The 22593-nt window shown below is 37.1% G+C and overlaps 1 long non-coding RNA gene across 1 annotated transcript in view; it reads right to left on the reverse strand.

Annotated features, from left to right (window-relative positions):
- Positions 1-1935: 1935 nt before the first annotated feature.
- LOC140637896 (uncharacterized) overlaps positions 1936-22593 on the reverse strand; it is a 189857-nt gene continuing 169199 nt past the window's right edge. The window contains exons 4-6 of the long non-coding RNA XR_012034973.1: positions 14850-15032; positions 14052-14299; positions 1936-3582 (exon numbers count right to left, since the gene is read on the reverse strand). This is a non-coding gene — a long non-coding RNA (uncharacterized lncRNA). The remainder of the gene's footprint in view (positions 3583-14051; positions 14300-14849; positions 15033-22593) is intronic.

Raw genomic sequence — 22593 nt, forward strand, 5'->3', positions numbered from 1 at the left:
GAGAGATTTTTAAGACGGCAAGAGGGTCAGAAGTCATGTTGTTTATCAGGCATCTAAAACAACGTTTTCCTCCTTCTCTGAGGGCAGGGTCACCCGAGCAATTTAAGCAAAGAGAGAGGCAAAGCCTGGGGCCTGTAAGGGTCTGAGGAATGAACAAGAGCTGTCAGAGGCATGCAGAAATGCAGAAAGCTTTGCCTTCCTCGGCATTCGTGAAACCTGGTGGGATTGTGCTCATAACCAGAATGCAAGCAGTCCTATCAGGGCATTAGAATTCAAGAGAGCTAATTTGGGGGAATTAAAAAAAATCTAGTGAGTATGGTATTGAAGGAGGGAATACCAAAGCCCAGGAGAGGGGCAGGCTGCTGGAGTATCCACCATAATTAAAGCAGATTACAATTGCTCTGAGAAAAGAAGAACGCAAAGAGTAAGAATATCCAACGTGACTGATCAAGACTGATGGGACAGAGGCTCTGTAATGGCAGTGAGGAAATTGGGAGGGAACCCTAGAGAAATTTCTCATAATACCTATTCTTTTTTTTTAAAGAGGAAATGATAATTATGACAAAAACCAGAATGAATAAGCTGAATAAAGTAGCTAAGTTGAAGAAGAGGCATTTGTACCTCATGTGGGAAAGCAAGCATGACCACTAATATGAATCCAAAGCAATGAGGTAATACTTCATTTTTAAACTCTTTTAAAATGAGGGGCATGAAAAACATACTTTAAAAATACTGACACCTCTGTTAAAGTCACAAAACAGGAAAACATTTTGAACAGGTACACTGACACATTTGGAAATCAACAGATCTAGATGACAGACACAAGGGTGGCTGTTAAAGAAGACAGGTGACAAATTTAGACCCACTGATTTTTTTTCTCTCCCCAAGGAGTGGGAAAAGGAGTGTGGAGGTTTTAAATCTGTTTGGTACTTTCCCTTCCCCTTAATTCTAAAGGAAATATATCCAAAGAGTTACTTGTACTTTCTACCTCAATGATAAAATAGAACATGCTGGTCAGGCCATTAATGAAAACTGAGGGATGTTAAGGAAGAAGCAAACATGGGAAATGTTGAAAGAATGTAATGAATATTACAATACTATGGAGATAAATACTCCCTAAAAGGCCTGGCAATACCACATTAATGTTATTAAAAACTGTCCCATTGAATTCGACACATTTGTCAGCATGACAGGAGCATCACTCATAGAAATGTCTATGCAGCAGACAGTCCTCAGCAGAACCCTCTTGATGGTCTTGAAGAAAAAAATACACATGTTAATGAGCTGCCATCTCAAATTCATGGAATGGCCATAATGTACAGAGCTTTGGTTAACCTTCATGGGCAATTCCTACCATCAAGATGTGTGCAGTTTATTTGGAAGCAAGGTAACACATTCATGAAAGTAGCTAAGAGTGTAAAGCAATAAACAATAACTGTACCTCAGACCCAGGAGGCTAGTGCACAGATGGGAACCAGAGCTGAGGACTCAGATATAGGAGACCACAGATTTCTAGGCAGGAGTCAAAAGGCAGAATTATCTAACATTATTATTATTTTTAAAGGATGAGTTATGGGATAGCAATGAGTTTATCGATCTGCCTCGAATAGAATTCAAAAGTGGGTACTGATAGCTCACCAAACAAAGACAATTGCCTGAAAATGGATTATAATCCTGAAAGCGAAAAATAAAACAATGAAGCTTTAAGAAAAAAGTGTTGTCATATTTTCATGGTTTGGGGGAAGGGAAAGATTTCTTAAACAGGATACAAACAATGCTAACCATACAATAAAAGATTGATAAATTGAACTACTTCTACCAATCAAAAGATGTCATTAGAAGAATAAAGAGACAAAGCACAGACTGAGAGGAGATATTTGCATATTTATATTTACATATGCATCTATTTTTAAATATATGTAAAATATCTGGTAATGAATTTGTATGCAAAATACATAAAGACCTTCAACAAAACAATAAGAAAAGGCAGTTGTGCCATAAAAGACATGGGCAAAAAACTTGAACAAGCACTTCATAAAAAATGATATCCAAATGGCCAATATGCATATGGAAAGGAGATCAGTAGGACTTATCAGAAGGAACTGGTAATTTCAATCATAGTGAGATACTAATGCACTCTTACCTGATTGGCTAAAATTAAAAGAACTTACAATAGCAAGTGATCCAAAGATGTGGGACAAGGAATTCTTATGCACTGTTTGCTGGTTGGAATGTAAATTGTTTCAGTTAGTTTGGAAAACTGTTAGTTTCTATGAATCTAAATATTCATACACCCCAAAACTCAGAAATTCTATTCCTAGTGATATACCTAAGATAAATAAGTGTTTATGTTTACAAAGATGTATCCAAGTATATTCTTTGCAGTTCTATTCATAACAGCCAAAGAAAGAGGAAACTACTTGTCCATCAACTTAAAAAATAAATTAGTGAATTAGGTTATATTCACATGATGGAATATTACATGTATTGAAAAACAACATACAACCCTAGAGTGGTATTTCATTACATTGAGAGAAAGAATAACATTCATTGAGGGAAGCTGGACACAAAAGAGTGACACGTTGTACAATTACATTTATTTGAAGTTCAGAACAGGCAACACTAATCTATGGTGATACCAGCCAGGAGAGCTGCACTTTGCAGAGTACAGTCTGGGAGGCGAATGAGGGAGGTTTCTGGGGAATCAATAATGTTCTACAACTTGATTTCAATGATAGGTTCTTAGGTAGATACATACGTAAAAAATTTACTGAGTTGTACACTTCAGATTTGTGCATTTTACTGTATGTCATTCACACCTCAATTGAAAGGAAGGAGGGAAATGGAAAATAAAATTGAAGTGGAAATTAAATGATAAGAACATACATAAAGTGTCTCACATAATAATAAGTATTTCTTTTCTTCTATCCTTTCTGGATTTAGGGGTCAGATTGTGAAGTAGGGTTGAATAGAAGGATGAGGAATATGGATTCTGTTTTGTAGGCAGTAAGAAGCATTGCAGACTTTTTGGGAAAAAATGATGTTTTAGGAAGATTAACCGGGTAGATATATGCAAGGAAAAAATGGTAAAGAGAGTCATTCAAAGCAGCTGGGGTGGGGTCTGGCTGGCTGGCTCAGTCAGTAGAGCATGTGACTCTTGATTTCAGATCATGAGTTCAAGCCCCACATCGGATATAGAGATTACTTAAGAAGAAGAGGAAGAAGAAGAAACAGCAACAGCAGAAGACAAAGAAGCAGCAGTAGCAGCAGCAGCAGCGGCAGCTAGGAAAATGTGGCAAGAGTATAGTCAGTACGTGCATGAAAGTCAATTTTCCAGGCTTAGGATACAATAACCAATCAATTTTAATTTTTCAATAAATTGCTTGAAATCCCATTTGCATTTATTTTCCGGAAGTTCAGTATTTCATTTTTGAGGTCCACCTGCTTCCGCATTGCCCAGGAAGTCCAAATGATTGTTCTGTCAGAAGGATGACAGCGCCATTCCACACTTCAGCCATAAGATGTCACTGTTGAAGACTGGTCCTGCACTTGCAGGGATGCAGTGGGGCCTGCTTGCCTTTCCTGGGGAATCAAAATAATAGATTTTGCATTCAATTTCATTTGCATAGCCATTTTATTCTTCAAATCCCAGCACTCTTTCAGGGTGGCAGGATCCAGAGGGCTTTCTGCACACAGGTACAGGCAGTGCCAGAATCAGTTATTCCATCCAACCCTTGGATCTGTCAAGCTCAAGTCATGAGCCAAGCCCCTTGGTACGTTTTTCCTTGGAATCTTTGGGGACCTCTCCTCTCAATGGACCTTGGACAGGGCAGCTATCGTCTAATATGAGAGCTATCCATCACCTTGAATCTCAGAGAATCAGAGAGCCTTGATCTTCTTATAAAAATTGGTTAATTCCATTTCCAGAAGTCTCTCTACTATAGAATCCCAGAAGGTACCATCTTTTTTCAAGCCACGATTTTTCACTATGGGCCTTTCTCTATGGCAATAAGTCTTCACACTTCTCTTCCCATGTTTCCTTAACAAAAGAAGCCCACTTAAGTGAAGCCTCTCACAATAATGAAAACCTGCCCCCAAATAATTTGATGTTTTTACCTGTGGGCAGAGAAGCAGCTGAAATAAATTCTAAAATTCTACCTCACCAGATAAGCAGGGTGTTATATAGATTTTGTTAAAAAATAATAATAAAAATAAAAAAACCTGAACTAAGCTCATCAATTTCCATTTACTATATCATAAGTGATTAAAAATTGTTATGTCTTATATTGTAAACCAAAAGATGGCATATTTTAGATAAAGAACAAATTAAACTAGGATTTACATATGGCTACTTAAAGAGGCTAAAATAAAAATAAAGCAAGCAACAGGAATTCATATGTACAGATGGTATAGCGGGATGAAAACTTGGAGCTGAAAAGACTGAGTTCAAATCCTGACTCTGCCATTTATTAGCTGTGTGACCTTATGTAGTTTATTAGTTTCTCCAAGCCTCAGCTTTCACAGATAAAGACAAAATATCTTCAAAGAGTTGGTGTGAGGATTTGATCACACATGCCTATGAAAACATGTAGTGCACAGTGAGTCCTATAGTAAAATGTCAGTCAATGTTTGCGTAGTAAAATCTGACTTGAAGTGAGAACGGAAGCTTTTTAATGGCTGGGTCTCAAAGTCAGTAGTAAATCCTTGTTTGTTTTTTCACTTGCCTTTGTTAGTGATTTGGAAAATGAACCAACTCAGATAAAGGTGACAGTAAATTGTGATGTTGAACTTGCGAAGTAATTATGGAATAAATGTGACATATAGTTTTAGAAGAACATAAATTGCTCCGAATCAATGATCATTTGCTTAGGCCTAATGTAAGTACATTGGGTGAAGTGGCAAAAAAATAGCTCAGAATTAGAGTAATTAGAAAGAGCCCTGTAGTTCTTGGGGCTCTGTGCAGTAAACAGAGACCGCTATCTTTTAAAAAGCCTGGGATACCATATTTGCATCTACCTTAACACCATAAGGAAAAGGAAAATACAGACTGGATCCAGACCAGGAAAACTCCAAATGGTTATTGGAACAAATTTATCAAGAAAAGGTTAAGAAAATATGGGTACCTGTGCTGAATGGTGACAGGGCTCTAGGCAGTAGAATATGACAAAAGTCTTCTAGTGTTTGGCATGGGAACACAGTATATTACACAAATAAAAGAAGGACAATAAAGCCCACCCAATAAAAAATAGCATTACTAGAGAAGAAGAACTAGACTCTGGCTAAATAATACTCAGACTCTAATTTAGGAAATAAAATGGACTTTTTGACAGAGGGACTTCATTTAGGAGCAAGATTACAGAAAATAGAAAAATCACCCACAAAAAGGTGAATAATCATTTACTAGAAAATTTTGAAATTCTTTCTTTTTTTTTTTAGGATTTTATTTATATATTCATGAGAGACAAAGAAAGAGAGGCAGAGACATAGGCAGAGGGAGAAGCAGGCTCCATGCAGGGACCCCGACGTGGGACTCAATCCCCAGACTCCAGGATCACAACCTTGGCTAAAGGCAGGCACTCAACCGCTGAGCCACCCAAAAGTCCCCTAAATTTTGAAATTATTTCTATGCTAAATGGAATTTGGGGAGCTATGCCACTCACTTACCAAATTTGTTGTTGTTGTTTTAAATTGGAAACACAAATTGTTTGGTTTTTTCCTCCTTAAGGAAGGAAAATGATGATATGAAATGATGATATGATGATATGAAAATGATTTCAATCATGATAATGATTGAAAAGATGTCACCAGAGAGCCTGGGCCTCTGAGGAGTGGTGTATGAACTTTACTTTTATAGTCTCTCTAGAAAAGAAAATTGTAATAAAGTATTTCTCTTTCTGCTCCAAATGTGCAAACCTCTTTCATTCATTGTATAAGTAAACAAAGAGAAAAGAGTTTCTCTTCTTGCTTTAATTCTGGGAGCTTTCAAAAAAAAAATAAATAAAAATAAATAAATAAATAAATAAATAAATAAATAAATTCTGGGAGCTTTCATAAGAAGTAGATGATCCTGTAAACATCCTCTCCTCTAAAAGTCTTGACCTCCACCCTACCTCAGCCACTCATTCCCACAGGTAGGTAGACCTTATCATTATAATAGCTAAAACCCCTGGATAATATCATTTCCAGGCATTCAGTATCACTTCTTATCTGTGCAGCTAGCTGACTCTGGCTGGTCCATCTCTAACAATTCTTTAGCCATTTTGGGATCTCGGATCCACTGACCCTATCAGCTTTTCAGTATCCCTCTCCTTCTTGATGACCTCCCCTTTCTCACTGCCTTGCTTAAATTCCATGTTCCATAATGATTCCCTTGCTCATGCCCTCATGTTGCTCCATCTCTGGCATCTATCTCTCCTGTAGTCTGTTTTCATTGTAAGGCTAGTGCTCTTTTTAAAACTTAAGTGAAATAAGTCAATTCCTTGCTCAAATACTCCAGTAGTTCCCTATTTTATATTTTTCTTTCAAAAAGCCAATAGCTACAGTGGAAAAGCTAAATTTGGTATTTTCATATTAAGCCAGGACTCTCAAATGGGAATGAATGCTCTCTGCTTGGTAGTTTCCTGGCAGAAGCAAATGAAAAAGTTTTTTAGAGGGAAGCATCCTAGTTTAGAGCCAATTGATTCCCAGAAATGAAAATCACTTAAATATGAGCCTACAATTAAAAAAAAAAAACATAAAAAAACTCCAAACACAGAGGAAAACCAGCTATGATCAGTGACCATGAGCTGAAACAACAAAGATAGAGAGTTTCAAGACTACAGGTATTAAATTGGTAGGCATACAATATAAAATAAAAGTATGCAAAAAACGCATATAATGTTTAAGGAAGTAAAAGCATAAAAATGAGTACATTTCCAAGAGTTCTTAAAGATCCCTTGAAAATTTTTGGTGAAACAAAAACAAAAACCACACAGAATTTAATGATAAAAATATTGCAATTAGAAACAGACACCAATGGATAAATAATTAGTAAATGGAAACGTAGATCTGGATAAATTACTAAGAAAGTTGTCCAGAAAGGTAAGAAGATAGAAAACATGAGAGTGGTTAGTTAAGTCATGGGAGACAGAATGAGTCATAAAGAGAAAATAAAGAGAATGAAGGAGTTGCAGTAATCAAAGAATTAACAGCATGGAATTTCCTGGAACTGATAAAAGATGAATCTACAAAGGAAGCGAAATAATAGCAAGCTGTATAAGTTAGAAACATCCACATCTAGACATATTACAGTGAATCAGCAGATTATCAAGAACAAAGAGAAAAATCTTACTAGCAGCAAAGGAGTGAAAGAATGACAATTTAACTGACAGCAGACTTTACATCAGCAATAATGGATACCATAAAAGCAGGCAGGGGGAGGGGGAGTGTGTGTGAGTGTGTGTGTGTCTGTGCGTGTGTGTATATATTATATATATATAATCTCTCTATATAAGGACATATACAGAAAATAACTATACACCTAGAATTGTGTACCTTGCAAATTATCTTTTAAAAAAATGAGAGCTTGTAGGATAAACAAAAGCATGTTTATCACTAGCAAATCTTCATTAAAGGAACTTGTAAAGAACATACTTCAAGAAGACTAAAAATGAGCCCGGAAGGAATAGCTGCATTGTAAGATAAAAAGATAAACAAACAACATATTAAACTCATAGGTAACTTTAAAAAGTATGTTTTCTGTCTGTATAAGCCCATTTAAAAATCAGATTTAATTTATAGAATTCAAAAGACAGGATTAAAATACTGGGCAGTACCAGCATGAAAGTCATGGGGCAGGTCACAATAAAAATGCTCTGAGATCTTCATAGTATTCAGGATAAGACATTTTTAAATTTATACTTCATAAATTTAGCATGCATGATAAAAATTTTTAAGAGTAATTTATTTCTTAAAATTATAGAAATAGCATTCATAACTTTTAAACCAATAAAAGTGAAAATGTAATAATGAACATTAACATTTTATTAATATAAATAACACATCTACAATTAAACATTTAACATTTATTAATACAATAATAAGCCCTTAACAAATAAATTAACTCTCAATTACAAGAAATAAAAAAATAATAAAAGAAGGCAAGACAGTAGAAACTATCTAAAATTATCATAGTTCTAACAAATACAAATAGATTAAATATGCTTATTAAATGACAAGCTTGTCAGGTTGAGTAAAAATAAAATCCACTGGTATTTTATATGAAATACAACAAAGGTTTAAAGATATAGAAAGGCTGAAATTGAAAGTATGAAAAATGGTGGGCCACCATACAATACAAGTGGAAGAGCTGAATTAAGTGCCAAACAAAATTGACTTTAAGATAAAAAAAATAAATATTATTTGGGACTAAAAGGATTTCTCCCAATAATAGTTTTAATTTACCAAGAATTATAACTATCCTATGGTTGAGTTGATCTAATAAAGTAGCCTTGAAATATGAAAAGGAATTATTGATAGTTAAAGGGGAATTGGACAAAATCCCCACTGCAGTGGAAGATTTTAACATACCTCCCTAAATTATTGATCAAGTCAAGTAGACAATACATTAGTAAAGATAGAGAATAATTGAGCTCTATCATGAGCAAACATGATTAAAGAACATCTATAGAACTCACTCTTAGACAACACATATTATATTCAAATACAGATGGGATCTTTATAAATGTTATCATATCTTAAGACATCAATGAGTCACAGCAAATTTTGAAAAATTGGTATTGCATAGATAGAGGCAATTAAATTAAAAGTCAATAACAAAATAAATTAAAATATGTACATTTTGGGAAACTAAAAACACATTCTTCTTCTAAATTACTCATTGTCAAGGCAAACATTACAATAACAATGCAATATTCACTTATAACTGAGTGATATTGATAACACTACCTACCAAAACATAAGAAATGCAATTAAAAACAGGCTGTAAAGGTCATTTATAATCTAAAATAATTGCTTTTTTAAAAGTCTAAATATTGGGATGCCTGGGTGGCTCAGTGGTTGAGCATCTGATTTGGCTTAGGGCATGATCCTGGGGTGCCAGGATGGAGGCCCACATGGGGCTCCCTGCAGGGAGCCTGCCTCTCCCCTCTGCCTGTGTCTCTCCCTTTCTCTGTCTCTCATGAATAAATAAGTAAAATAAAAAAAAAGTCTAAATATTAATAAGCTATGTATTCAATTTAATAAGCTAAACCAGTTACTCTCAAACATTCAAGTTTCATGACCTTGTAACACTGAAAAATTATCAGGGGCTTGGGGCACCTGGATGGCTCAGCCGGTGAAGTGTCTGCCTTCAGCTCAGGTCATGATCCCAGGGCCCTGGGATGGAGTCCCATGTTGGGCTCCCTGCTCAGTGGGGAGCCTGCTTTTCCCTCTCTCTCTGCTCCTCCCTCTCCCTCAGTGTTTGTGCTTGCTCATGTGCTCTCTCTCTTCTCTCAAATAAATAAATAAAATCCTTCAAAAAAATTATCAGAGCCCCAAAGAGCTTGTATTTATGTGATTATAACTGTCAATGTTTATAGAATTAGAAATTAAATGTTTGAGACATATATTAATTCACTTAAAAGTAATAATAAATCCATCATATATTATCTTCATATTTCAATAAAAATATCTTCCCAAACTGAAGAATTTAGTGAGCAGCATGGAATTGTTTTACATTATTGCAAATCTCTTTAATGTCTGACTTAACAGAAGAGAGCTAGATTCTCATATCTGTTTCTGCATTCAATCTTCTATAATATATTAGTTTGGCTGAAGTATATAAAGACTATCTGGCCTCACACAGACATGTATTGGGAAAAGGAGAGCATTTTAACAGCCTTTTTATATAATTGTGAAAATTTTCCTTTGATACTATGCCAAATCTCCACTAGTGGTAATCTTTTAAAGGTTAGTTGCAATGTGGAATCTGAAACCACATCAATGAATCTTTCATGGTCCGTTACGCTAAGATCTGTTGGTATGTCTTGTACTTTGAATGAATCTTTTACCCATGCGTGGTTTTGTAATAACATGTATTGATAATCTAGAAAATATTGGTATGCTGAGTTACAGAGATCTTCTGAATGTTGACATATTTCATTATATGAAAAAAATATATACTTATTAATAACACCACTGATTTCATTGGAACAGCCTTGAAGTATTGGGAATCTGTCAAGCTCACAATGACAGATAACAATATTAAATTCTAATTTTACTTGAAAGCTCAAATTTTAACATTGGTAGTACATATTTTCAGTTGTTTTCAAGCTCATTTCAGTCATTTTTTTTGTTTTTTTGTTTTTGTTTTTTTTGTTTGTTTTTTTCATTTCAGTCATTTTTGAGAAAATGTCTGCTAAATACTAAAAGCTGAATACCTATAGTTTGTCTACTTCTTTAAAGTGAAAATGGGGTTCCCTGATGAAAATGGCTAGTTGAGCTTGCAACTTCAACAGTCATATAGTGGTTTTCCTTGAGACAAGCACTATACTTTAAAATGCAGCAGGAGTGCTTTATGTATAAATCCCAATTCAACAGAGTATTAAAAAGATATGTAATTAAGGATCAAGATTTAATAAAATTAATATTTTTACTGTTTTGTTTAAGTCATTCTTAAGTGAAGTTGGCATTTATTTTTATAAATGATGCATTTGGTGAGTAATACAATGGACCACTGCCCTGATCTGTGTTAAGGTGTCAGCAATTTTACCCATCCTTGCTTTTGCACAGTCAGTTCAAGGTAACATAGTTAGAAAGTAAATAACATCTCAACATTATCATGAAAATAGTTTTGAGCTTACCCCCTTGAAAATTTCCCAGGGACCCGTCAGGAAGTGTACAGAACACATATCAAAAACCCAAAAGTTAGGCCAAGACTCAATGAATTATGGTCTTTGGGCCAAATCTTGCCCCTATTTCTACAAATAAAGTTTTATTGGAACATAGTCATGCCTAATCATGCACATGTTGTCTGTGGCTGCTTTCATGTCACAGAGGCATGAATTGAATAGTTGCAAGAGAAGATGGACCTCTCACAAAGCCTAAAATATTTACCATCTAGCCCTTTATAGAAATGTTTGCCAACCTCAGAATTAGGCTATAACAATAGAATAAATGCTACAAAACTATTGGAAAGATATGATGGAGATCAGAAGTTAATGTGAAATGAAAAGGATAATCTAATATAAAGGATGAATAAAGACAAATGCTAGTTCTTCGAAAAGCCTAATGAAATGCACAATTCCCTGGCAAGATTGATTTTAAAAAGTGAAAAAGAATACTCACATCAATACTAATAATGAAGAGGGGGGCTGAGACACGACAGAGATTTAAAACATAAGGGTTAAATTTGAATAATTTTATGTTAATAATTTAAAACTATAAATAGAATAAACATCAAGAAAAATCTGAATTGCAAAATCTGATAAAAGAAAAAATAGAGTTCACAAGTGGTTTTGCAGACAAGTTCTGCAAGATAGTCAAAGAACAGATTTTTCTAACTTCATTTCTTTAGAAAATAGAGAAGAGGGACTATTCTCCAATTTTTTTTTTAAAAATCATTTATTCATGAAAGAGAGAAAGAGAGAGAGAGAGAGAGAGAGAGAGGCAGAGACACAGGCAGTGGGAGAAGCAGGCTCCATGCAGGGAGCCCTATGTGGGACTCGATCTCAGGACTCCAGGATCATGCCCTGGGCGGAAGGCAGGTGCTAAACTGCTGAGTCACCCAGGGATCCCCTCCAATTATAATTATATAAAGCTAGTATTACCAAATTTTTTTTAAAAGCAGACAAGGTAAAAGAATAAAGGAAAATTACAGTTTCATTCCACACTTAATTATGAGTTTGACAATCTTAAATTATTAGAAAACTGCTTACTGTAGTTTATGAGAAAGAATAACCCATCCTGAGTTAGTATAACCAAGTTTAGTTTATCCCAGGAATGCAAGGAAGGTTTGGGTTTAGAAGCTTGATCAATATAATTACTTCAGTAATAGATTAAAGGATAAAAACCAATATGAATTTTTTTCAATAGATACAGGAAAAGTGCTTAATACAATTTAATATGTATTTATGATTTAAAATCCAAGCAAAATTCTTAGTAAACGAGGAGTGAAGGGAGCTTCCTTTCTTGAAAAATCCATAATAAACATACTCTGAATTGTCAAAAGTTAGAAGCATATGTTTTAATATCAAGAAGTAAACCAAGGTAGCATCAATTGTAGTCAACATTCTGCCAGAGGATCTAGCCAGTACAATAACTAAAAAGAGATGTTTTAATGAAATTAAATCAAAATTAGAAAAGAACAAGCAGAATTGCCATTATTCTCAAATTACATTATTTTCTATGAAAAAAATGCAAAGTAATCTATCGAAATATCTGCAATCAATGTAAAAATTTACTAAGATGGGTAGATATACAACCAATATGTAAAAATAACACACATATCTATATATGGGCCACAAAATAGAAGACATACTTTAATATGTCTATATGCCATTTATAATTTTAACAAAATATAGGATATCCAAGAATAAATATAACAAAGGGTTTAAGACTTATTTGGGTTTTTTTTTAAGACTTATTTGCAAAAAAATTTAAACTTCAATGAAATACATAGAAGATCTAATAAATGGAGAGGTAAACCATGATATTAGATAGGAAATCTTAATATTCTTAGAATTTCAGTTGTTCCCAATTTTAGCTATAGTTACTTATTTAAAAAAATCCAAAAGGAACTTGAGAAGGTGATAAGTAGGAACAAAAGCCCAAGAACAACTGTCAAGACCCTTTTGAAGAAGACAAAAAAAAAAAAAAAAAAACACAAAAACTAAAGGATTTTGCTTTTTCATGTATCAAAATATACCATAAATAAATAGTATCTCAGCCAATGTAAATTGGCAAAGGGATAATAATAGTGAGCAATGAAACAGAAAAGGGAACTCTGAGACAGATCCACACTTACATGGAAGCCTGGCAAAGTCTGCCATAAATAATCACTGAGGTCAGTGAGATAGCAGCTCACATGAGAAGTATGGATCACACAATACATAGTACTTAGACTGTTATCCATATGGACAAAGAATGGAATGAATCTCTACCTCACTTGTTCACAAAAACAAATTCCAGATAGATTAAAACTAAACAAGACAAAACTTTAAAAGTCTTAGAAGAATATATGACACAACAATTTTGTTGCCATAAAAACAATCCTTGTGAGTTTACTATTGTTCATCAAAAAGCACCATAAGAAAAGCATAAAGATAACTTGAAGATATTGCAATACATATGCTATAGACTGAACTGTGTCCTCCCTCTGGGTTCATATGTTGAAGCCCTAACCATCCCCACCCCACTACAATGGTTTTTGAAAGTGAGTCCTTTGGAAGGTAATTGGGGTTAGACGAGGCTATAAGGGTGAGGACCTTATGGTGGAGAGATACCAGAACTTGTGTGTCTTTCTCCCTGTCATGTGAGGACACAGTGAAAAGGTAGCTGTCTGCCATCCAGGAAGAGAGCTCTCACCAGAAAGTGACCATGCTGACACCCTGATCTCAGACTTCTAGCCTCTAGAATTGTGACAAATAATCTTCTGTTTTTTGAGCCAGTCTATAAGCTTTTTTTTTAATGATAGCCCATGCTGATTGAGACAATGAATAACCAACACATTGTCCTGAATATATAAAGAGTTCTTTCAAGTCAGTAGAAAAAAAGAAAGTGAACCAAATTAAAAATGGGCAAAATATTTGAACAGCCATATCACAAAGAAGAAATACATAAAGCAAATGTTATATATAAAAATGCTCAAAATCATTAGTAATACAAACTAAGACTATGGTAGAATTTGTATCCACGAAACTGGCAAAAATTCAGACTAATAGCAACTATTGGTGAGGATGTGGCCTACATGGACATGCTTTGCTCTTTGGATGAAAAAATGGCATTAGATTAGTTTGGGAAGCTGCACTGTGAAATCAAGCATTCTCATACCCCAAGACCTGGCAATCCCTTACCTTGTGACCAGTTGCCTGATAGCACAGGCTTTAACTTATCTGTAGTGGTAGACGGTGTCAGGGAGAAGTCACAGCTGTGCTGTGGGGGTCTTTGAGTGGTGTCAGAGCAGCTCTAGGCCCAGCAAGTTGGGTCAGGTCAGGTGAGTGTGGTCTGACGGTGCCATGATGTGAAAAAGACTGGGAGGCACTGCCGAAGAGAACTTCTGGCACTTGGGCACCAGGAGATATTTAAAGGAGATAGCAGCTACCTGGGTAGAGGACGATTAAAGAAATTGTGGTATAGTCATAGAATAACATATTATATAGCTTTGGCAATGGATGAACTCTAGCTCCCTGCATGAATTGTCATACACACTTGAGTGTTTGCAACAAGATCGAGCCGTGAAAAGCTGCATTACAATACCAGTCCCATTTTTAAAAAATATTTTATTTGTTCATGAGAGACACAGAGAGAGAGAGGTAGAGACACAGGCAGAGGGAGAAGCAGGCTCCATGCAGGGAGCCCAATCTGGGACTCGATCCCAGGACCCCGGGATCACGCCCTGGGCCAAAGGCAGATGCTCAACCGCTGAGCCACCCAGGCATCTCGCCAGTTCCCATTTTTATAGAAGTCATTGCAACATCAAGCAAAAACTATGAAATTCAGGATGATATTCTGTGCTTGTCTTACAAAATTAAAATACACATTTATTGGGCATTTCCTATGTGGAAGGCATCATGTTACCCTACAGGATTACAGAAATACTGAAACGGTATCTGCCCTCAAAAATAACCTACTTTGGGAGCCAATGTACATACCTTTAAAAGGTTTTCGAGTCATAAACTTTCTTTAGAAGTGGCCATTTCCTCTAATGCAACCATGGTGAGGGATAGCATCATGCCTTCTCCCTCGATTAATGGGCCCCAGAGGCCTGTGCAGGTCCTCAAACACTGAACATTTCCTTTCCTCTCCTTGACAAACGACACGTTTGCTCTAGACTCCTGTAAGCAGTTGAAAAGCAAAGAATTAATCTATATTTGATTAAAAATAACAGTATAATTGCTGATAATAATCATGATAATAAAAACAGTAACGAAAAAGGAACCCACCTGTGATTTATTTCCATTCACATATGGATTTAAACTAAAAATCATCTCAGAAGCGAAGCACAGACTAATGTATTTTGGATATTCTTTAGAAAGAGTGGTGAGCTGTTAATCTAACCATCTAGACACAGATCTGGGAAGATGCATGTGGGAAGTAAAAAATAAATATATAAAAACCGAGCTTCAGTCTTTTTTTTCTTTTAACTGATGTTTTGCCAGTATGTTATGGGCTTCATCAGGGAATGCAAACACAAACTTTTGTTTGGACATCAAAGCATTTTTCAATTCTTGCTTAGGTAATGAAATAAATGTGTAAAGTCGCAGATCCAGGGACTGCTTTGTGTAGTTGGTTGTTTTATCACAACATTAAAAAAAAAAAAAAGATAGTTAATGTAGATTTGACTTTAATTCCTGGAAAAAAATTTGGAAAGTCATCAAGAGATTGATTTGCAAACGAGGAGAGGATACTTGCTAGTGCTCAGTGTGGCTTATTCAGAATAAATTCCACTGGATTAATCTGATCTCTTTAGACAGAGTGACATAGCTGACAAATGATGGGCCGTGGGTGTTTGAGAAGTAGGAGCAAGGAAAAAATATATAAGGAGATGTCAATACCTAGGTGCATTTAAAACTAGCTTCATGTTAGTTTATTCTAGACATATGAACGTATACTACTTTTCAAAATAATTCTCTCTAGTGGCCTTTGAGGCTCAATTGCCTCATCTATAAAATGAGAAGTGGATTAGATAAGTATTTTTCCAACTGAATGTCATGGCTTTTTAGAGGGTCATGAAATTAACCTAGTAGGTTAACAACTAGCAATCTTAAAAACATGAGGTAAAATAGATTACAGTGGAAACCATCAGAGTTAATTGCATCTGTAAAGATAAGTCTTCTTGTAAACTTTTGTTTCAACTGCGTACTCTGTGCGTGTGTTTAGTGAGATACGATATAAAATATATTTCTTATTATGAGCTGCAGTCACAAATGCTGGAAAGCCACTGGACTTAATGGTCTCTAAGATCCCATGCTAATTTTTTTCTCCCCTCAGCAAGTATTTTTGGCGCATACCATACGCCTGTAGCCCCTTCTGGCGGTAACATTTCCATATTCCTAAGAAAGATCCCAGGGCACCCAATTAACAACAACATATAAATGTTGAAATTATCAGTATGATAGATCAGAATTCTATCTTGCCTATTCTTATAGCAATAAAGTACAGTTGAAAGACATCACACAGACATTTAACCTATGTAGGTTCAACTATAAGTGTTTAGCTAATAGTAAATTAAAAACATAGTTACTTCAAGTATTTTGGCTCCTAAATGCAAATCAAAAATTCATTGGGTACTCTTTTGAAAATAATAGCAACAATAACAAAAAACAGTAATCTTTTCCAACACTGTGAGGGAAACCATTTAGAAGTTTTAATTAAGAATTGGCACATGGGTGCCTGGGTGGTTCAGTACATTAAGCGTCTGACTCTTGATTTCGGCTCAGGTCATGATCTCAGGGTCGTGAGATTGAGCCTGGGGTCAGACTCTGTGCTGGGCGTGGAGCCTGCTTGAGATTCTCTGTCTCCCTTTGCCCCTTCCCCGGGTTCATGCTCATGCTGTATATCTCATTATCTCTCTCTCTCTCTCTCTAAAAAAAAAAAAAAGAAAGAAGAAAGAAAGAAAGAAAGAAAGAAAGAAAGAAAGAAAGAAAGAAAGAAAGAAAGAAAGAGTTGGCACATAAACCCCAACCCCAATACCCCAACGAAGAAAAATTAATTCATTAATAAGAACATATGTGACATAAACTTTGCTATTGCTATCTCAGAACTGAGGGCTTAGAGAAGATAAGAATTTGTCAAAACCACAGAACAAGCAAGGGTATAACTCTCTGACAGATAAAGCTCTGGGAACAAAAAATGCCAATGGCTTGAATCTATTTTATTTTATTCCTTTTTTTGAAAGAGAGAGAGCGAGAGAGAGAGAGACAGGGGAGGGGCACAGGGAGAGGGAGAGAATCTCAAGCAGAGTCTACACTCAGTGTTGTGCCCAATATAGGACTAGATCTCATGACCTTGAGATCATGACACTGAGATCATGACCTGAGCCAAAATCGAGAGTCAGGCATTTAACTGATTGAGCCATCCAGGCACCCCTTGAATCTTAATTCAGGATTCTTCTGGTTCTTTTTCTTCTCTCTGTGTGTTCCTTCTTCTCCATGTTGTTATTATTATTATTATTACTATTATTAGTTTTTAATCTGAGAATGTTAAGTGATTGAGTATTAACTTGGCCAACAGAATTCGATGTTGTGTATCATGTTCTAGACACATTCCTCAGTACCTAAGGGGACATTTGTTCCATTTGGGCTCATTAACCTTTTTTTCAGATATTCAGTATTTGTGAGAATTTCTCAACGGAAGAAGCATCTAATACTATTTGAGTCTTCAGAGCATGAGCTCTTCATCCTGTCTGTGACCAGAAAGCCTTGGAAACATGAGTGGAGGACTGGAGCAAAAAACATTCACGAAGCAACACTGAAGATCCATCCTGAATGATGTGAAGGGGGAAAAAAAAACAGTTTTCCACGCAAATCAAAAAATAACAAAGCAAAGCCCTAAGGATGAAATAATTCCTCAATCAAAAATCACATTGGTTGAAATATGTACCGACACCTGGATTTGCAAAACAGAAATATGATACTGAAAAAGATTTAGAGTCCCCTTTCAACGAATAAATCTTGGCTACTGTTGCTAACACTCAGAGTTTTGTTTTCCAAATGAGGTTTAAAGCTATATTTTGTTAAAAAAAAAAAAAAAAGGAAAATGACAGATACGTAAACTTGTCCACCTCCATCAAGCACTTTCCCTGGGATCTGCTTTGTCTTGGTCTTTTTTCACCGGCTGCTGGCCACACGTCCACTCCACCCAGGACCACTGGCCGGGTGAGCCCGCACTCATCACTGCGCCCTTCAGGCCGAGAGCGTCCTTCTGGGCGAGTGCACTCCCTCTGGACGGTCCATCAATTAGGCACAAAATTACAACAACTACTACCTGCAAATACGTTGCAACGACTGAAAGTTAGAAAAAATAAAAAATAAAAAATAAACCCAGGGTGGGTGGTGGGGGTGGGGGGGGGTGGGGGGGCGCGGAATAAAACCAGAGCAAAAAGGAAGTTAGTGGGGAGAAGAATCCCGTGGCTTTTCTTCTTTGCAGATTTTGAGAAATCCTAAATCTTTTCTTCTCCAGAGACGCAGGTCGGGGAAAGATCTGTTTGCCAGCATCAAAGTACACAGAGCTTTAAATGAAAGTTGCAGGGCGGGTATTTGAGAATGTTAGGACTCCTGAACCGATGATCTGTTTGAGCAGGTGCTGTCCAGGAGCTGGGCCGGAGCACACAGTCCTCTGGTCTGCTGAGTCTGAGGTCAAACCTTTCACAGACTCCGCCACACTAAGTGATTAACAAAACTAAGTTGTAGCTGGTAGACAGCTGGGTGCTTATTGCCTTGTAAGCCCTAGTGGTTCAGGCCTGTCTTTGATTGCGGGAGCTGACCTTGGTCTCCACAGTGGTTGGGGAATCTGCGAGACTGGACAAACTGCAAATAGATTGCTCGCAGTTTCCTGTTTTCATTCAGATGTGTACAAATTACCTCAACATGCCCTTTTTTTCAGAAAACACTAAGGTCTGAAAGAAACTCTTGTTATATTGTTGCCACTTAGGTTTCACTGAGCCTGCATTATCTACTCACAGCTTTAATGACTTCCTGCTGAGAGAGGTTCTGTAGCAGTCTTGGCAGCACGGCTAAGAATAGCATTAAATGCAAGGTTATCTAGGCATTACACTCACTGTAACATGCAATTAACTCTCCTCTTCCATTTTCATTACACAATTATTCATTAATGTCAATTTAATTTTATGCATTGTTCTACATGACCGAAGGCTGATTACGGGCCTTTTCACTCCAATATCCCAAGTTAACTGGTGCCAGCCGCACTCAGGGCTGCCTAATTGCAATTTAGCCCAGACAATTCCTCCCATTTTTGCCCTCCAGTAATGGAACAACAGATCATGGCCAGGTAAAGATTTTAAGGTGGAAATAAAGCCCAAGCTACAAAACACTGAAAGTTCAGAAAAGCCTTTTCCCTTTTTCAATTTAATGGAATAAAGACTCACTGGAAAAATTACACGAAGCAAGTTTTTTTTTTTTTTTTTCTTTTTTAGAAAACATGACACCTCTGTGAGCTGCGCTTTAGGAGTTTTAACCGACCTGCCGAAGTCAGAGCAGACCCCAGGTCTGAAGACCCCACTGGGCTGCTTTAGTTGAGCAACATCATTAGAACACAAAGCTGGGCCGGTCACACCTAGAAATTTTGAATTTGATAATGTGCAATCCACAGGAGCATTAGATAGCGGTTTCCACAGATTTCACGGGTTTTCTTGACATTAATGAATAATTATTTGTTGGTGTTGCTCTTTTAGGATATGAGCAGGTTGTAGAGTTCTGAAGTTCAATCTTCTTACAGCGGCAACGGAATGTTTTTTTGAACAGCATCCCTCAGGTGGTAAAAATGAAAAGAATCTTGCTGCTCTCAAAAGCTTCCAGCTATAGTCTTTCTAGTTCAAATCAAAATAAGTTCATTAGATATCCACCTTAAAACGCTAGTAGTGATGTTGTAGACTAAAAGTAATTCGGATCCTCAGACATTCTCGAGTCCAAGTAATTCACATTATAGTTGAATCTGCACAAACAGCTCATCATTAGCTTTTCTAGTTTTACCAGCAGACAATCATCAAAAATTAAGATTTAAAGAACTATTAAAGGGAAAGCTTGGACTGCTCCCTGCTTTCTGGCGCTAGCTATTGTTGTTAGAGCCCGGGGAAGGTAGGTGTGTCTCTGGGATAATGGAATCCAGTAAAAGTCAGGAAAGTCAGTCTGCCCTCTTCTGCAATGGATGACCAGATTCCTTTCCAAAGAGGGTTCCATCCTAGCTTCTTGGCAAAGCCCAGATAGTCAGAACATACGCAGAGACAAATGCCTGTGAGCAGTGTGTAGAGTGTAGTGCCCAAGGCTAGGCCCAAGACTCCTCTTCTAAAAGCAACAATAAAGCAAACAAGGTACAAATCCGCATTATAGCTCCTCCCTCCTTGCCACTGTGGGTAAAGCTGTGTCAGCATTTCCACGTGAACCCCCCACCCCCCTTCCAGGGGCTTTATTACTCAGTCATAAAAATTAGTTCCAAGCAAAAACTTGGCATGCAAAGTTTCAGCCTTAGAGTGAACTTTTTATTTTTTCACAAATTGTCAAAGGCGGGGGGGAAAAAAAATAAAAAAATAAAAAAGACCCAGCCCTCTGGCTATTTTTACTTTTTTTTTTTTTTTCAAGGCACAAAAATAGAAAACAGAAATGTACTGGTTGTGCACTTTTTTGGAACTCTTACAAAAACATTTATAGGCCATTATGAGGCATGAGTGTTCTTGGAGCGCTCCAGGTTTTCTCGACAGATGATTTTATACGACTAACATGATCAGGGCTTGTGAGGTGACTTTTCAAAAGTGTTCTCTGGTGTATCTCTTTCTTTTCAGTCACATGGAACAGATCTGCCTTATAAGCGGGCGTGACGGTTGTGGTGTGCACAATAGTGAGTCGTTGTGGTCTATTAGCTCAATAATCCGTGCTCTGAAGTATCCGTCAATATAAATTTAGCCAATAGACCGCAGAGACTGGGAAGAAGCTTCTAGAGTCCGCGGAGCAATTGCAGGGTGTTCTAACAATCTCTAAATATGTAGGAAAACAATGGGGCCGGCGTGTGAGTCTTCAAACTCCTTTGAAAGCAACGGGCCAAGTTCCCACTCGATGTAACTCTAGGGGCGAATTAAATAACTTGAAATAGCAGCACTCAAAACTTAATTAACATGATTCAGGCTGAGTTGTGCAAGTTTGGTGATACAAACCGCCAGTGGTAATAGAATCACACTTGTGGCTAACCGTGACTCACCCCATTGTTCAAAAACACAGGCGAGGTCTCCGAGTGGCTTGTGTTGTTTCGACACCATATGGGCCATGACAACTTGGAACAAGCAGCTGACAAGTTAGGGACAGAGGCAGAGACTTAAAAATGAGGCTCGTGCAAACTTACTGAGCTTGTCATTTTGTCAAAAACATCACGAAAGAGCTTATATTGTTATTGTTACCGTTACTGTTATTTGTATTCAGATTGTTTGTGTTAAGTTACGGGGAGACCAAAACCACTGGAACTTACCCCCTCCCCTTTGATTTTACACTTAATTTATATGTTACTAATAGCCAACTGCTGTCTAAAGCCTTTTGATTCATGCTCTGTTTGCTTTCCTTCTGTGAGGTTTATGGTCAAGGGACCTAATTTGCTGACTTCATTATAAACTGCATTTTGGACAAAATATGAACTAATGGGGTTGAGTTTAGGTCCTCAACTTTGCCTCAAAAGTCAGACCATGGCTTTATAACAAAGAGGTATTTAGCGGTGTCATTGGAGCATTTAGCTTCCTGAAGTTCACATATGATTAGAAGTTAAATATCTAAAAATCCATTTATTTGCTTAATAACACTGCCAAATTGAACCCGTCTGTGGTTTCTGCATTATAAAGCCACTAAAGGACTCTTTTGAGGTACTGTGTATGTGATTACTAACTTAATAGATTTCAACCAGCACCACTCAAATCAAATCATCATTCCTCATGGATTGTGCACCTAGTATAGCAATGCCCTGTGTCAGACGCCAGGGGATGCGCCGTTTCTCATACTTTCCTTTATGATCATGCAGATCACGTTGTAGTTCAATTATTTGAGTCCAGGGATGCCCTCCACCTCCACTCCCCAGTGCCTGATGTATATGTGTACCCCAGGGTCCGCAGCGTGGAGCCCGTAGTAGGGTGAGCCCATTCTGTATGCAATGGCCAACACCGATTGAGTGTTTTAAGACACGCCAGGTCCTATGCTAAGCATGCTATCGGAAAAAACTCCTAAAATCCTCCAACACCTTTATGAGGCAAATCCTGTCGTAGTCCCCATTTTACAGATGAGAACGCAGAGGTACACATGCATATTAGACCATTGACCAAGGTCGCGTACTAGCGAAGCATCGGTCCAAAAAGCTTGGCTTCTCAACTCCATGTTCCTCTGCCTCTCTCCGTGTGCACCGAAGGACTCTCTGGCAGAGTGCTCATTCTTAAGGAAATGATAACGTGGCTGAGCTGATGAGCTTTATAGTACACACATGGGTAATGAAGGACCTTGTGTGATTAAGAACTGAAGGTAAGGCACAGAGAGCGGCTGCTGTCAGCATCTAAGAGGCCAGCTTTCAATAAGCCTACTAGTCAGGGGAGGCTTCCTGAAGAAGCTATGACGATTTCTGAGATTTGGAGGATGGTAAGGCCTTGGATAGATGGCAAGGAAGGGGGGGGGGTGTTATTTCCACTGTGGGGAG

This window comes from Canis lupus, chromosome 8, assembly GCF_048164855.1.
Source record: "Canis lupus baileyi chromosome 8, mCanLup2.hap1, whole genome shotgun sequence".
In the NCBI taxonomy this organism is placed as follows: Eukaryota; Metazoa; Chordata; class Mammalia; order Carnivora; family Canidae; genus Canis; species Canis lupus.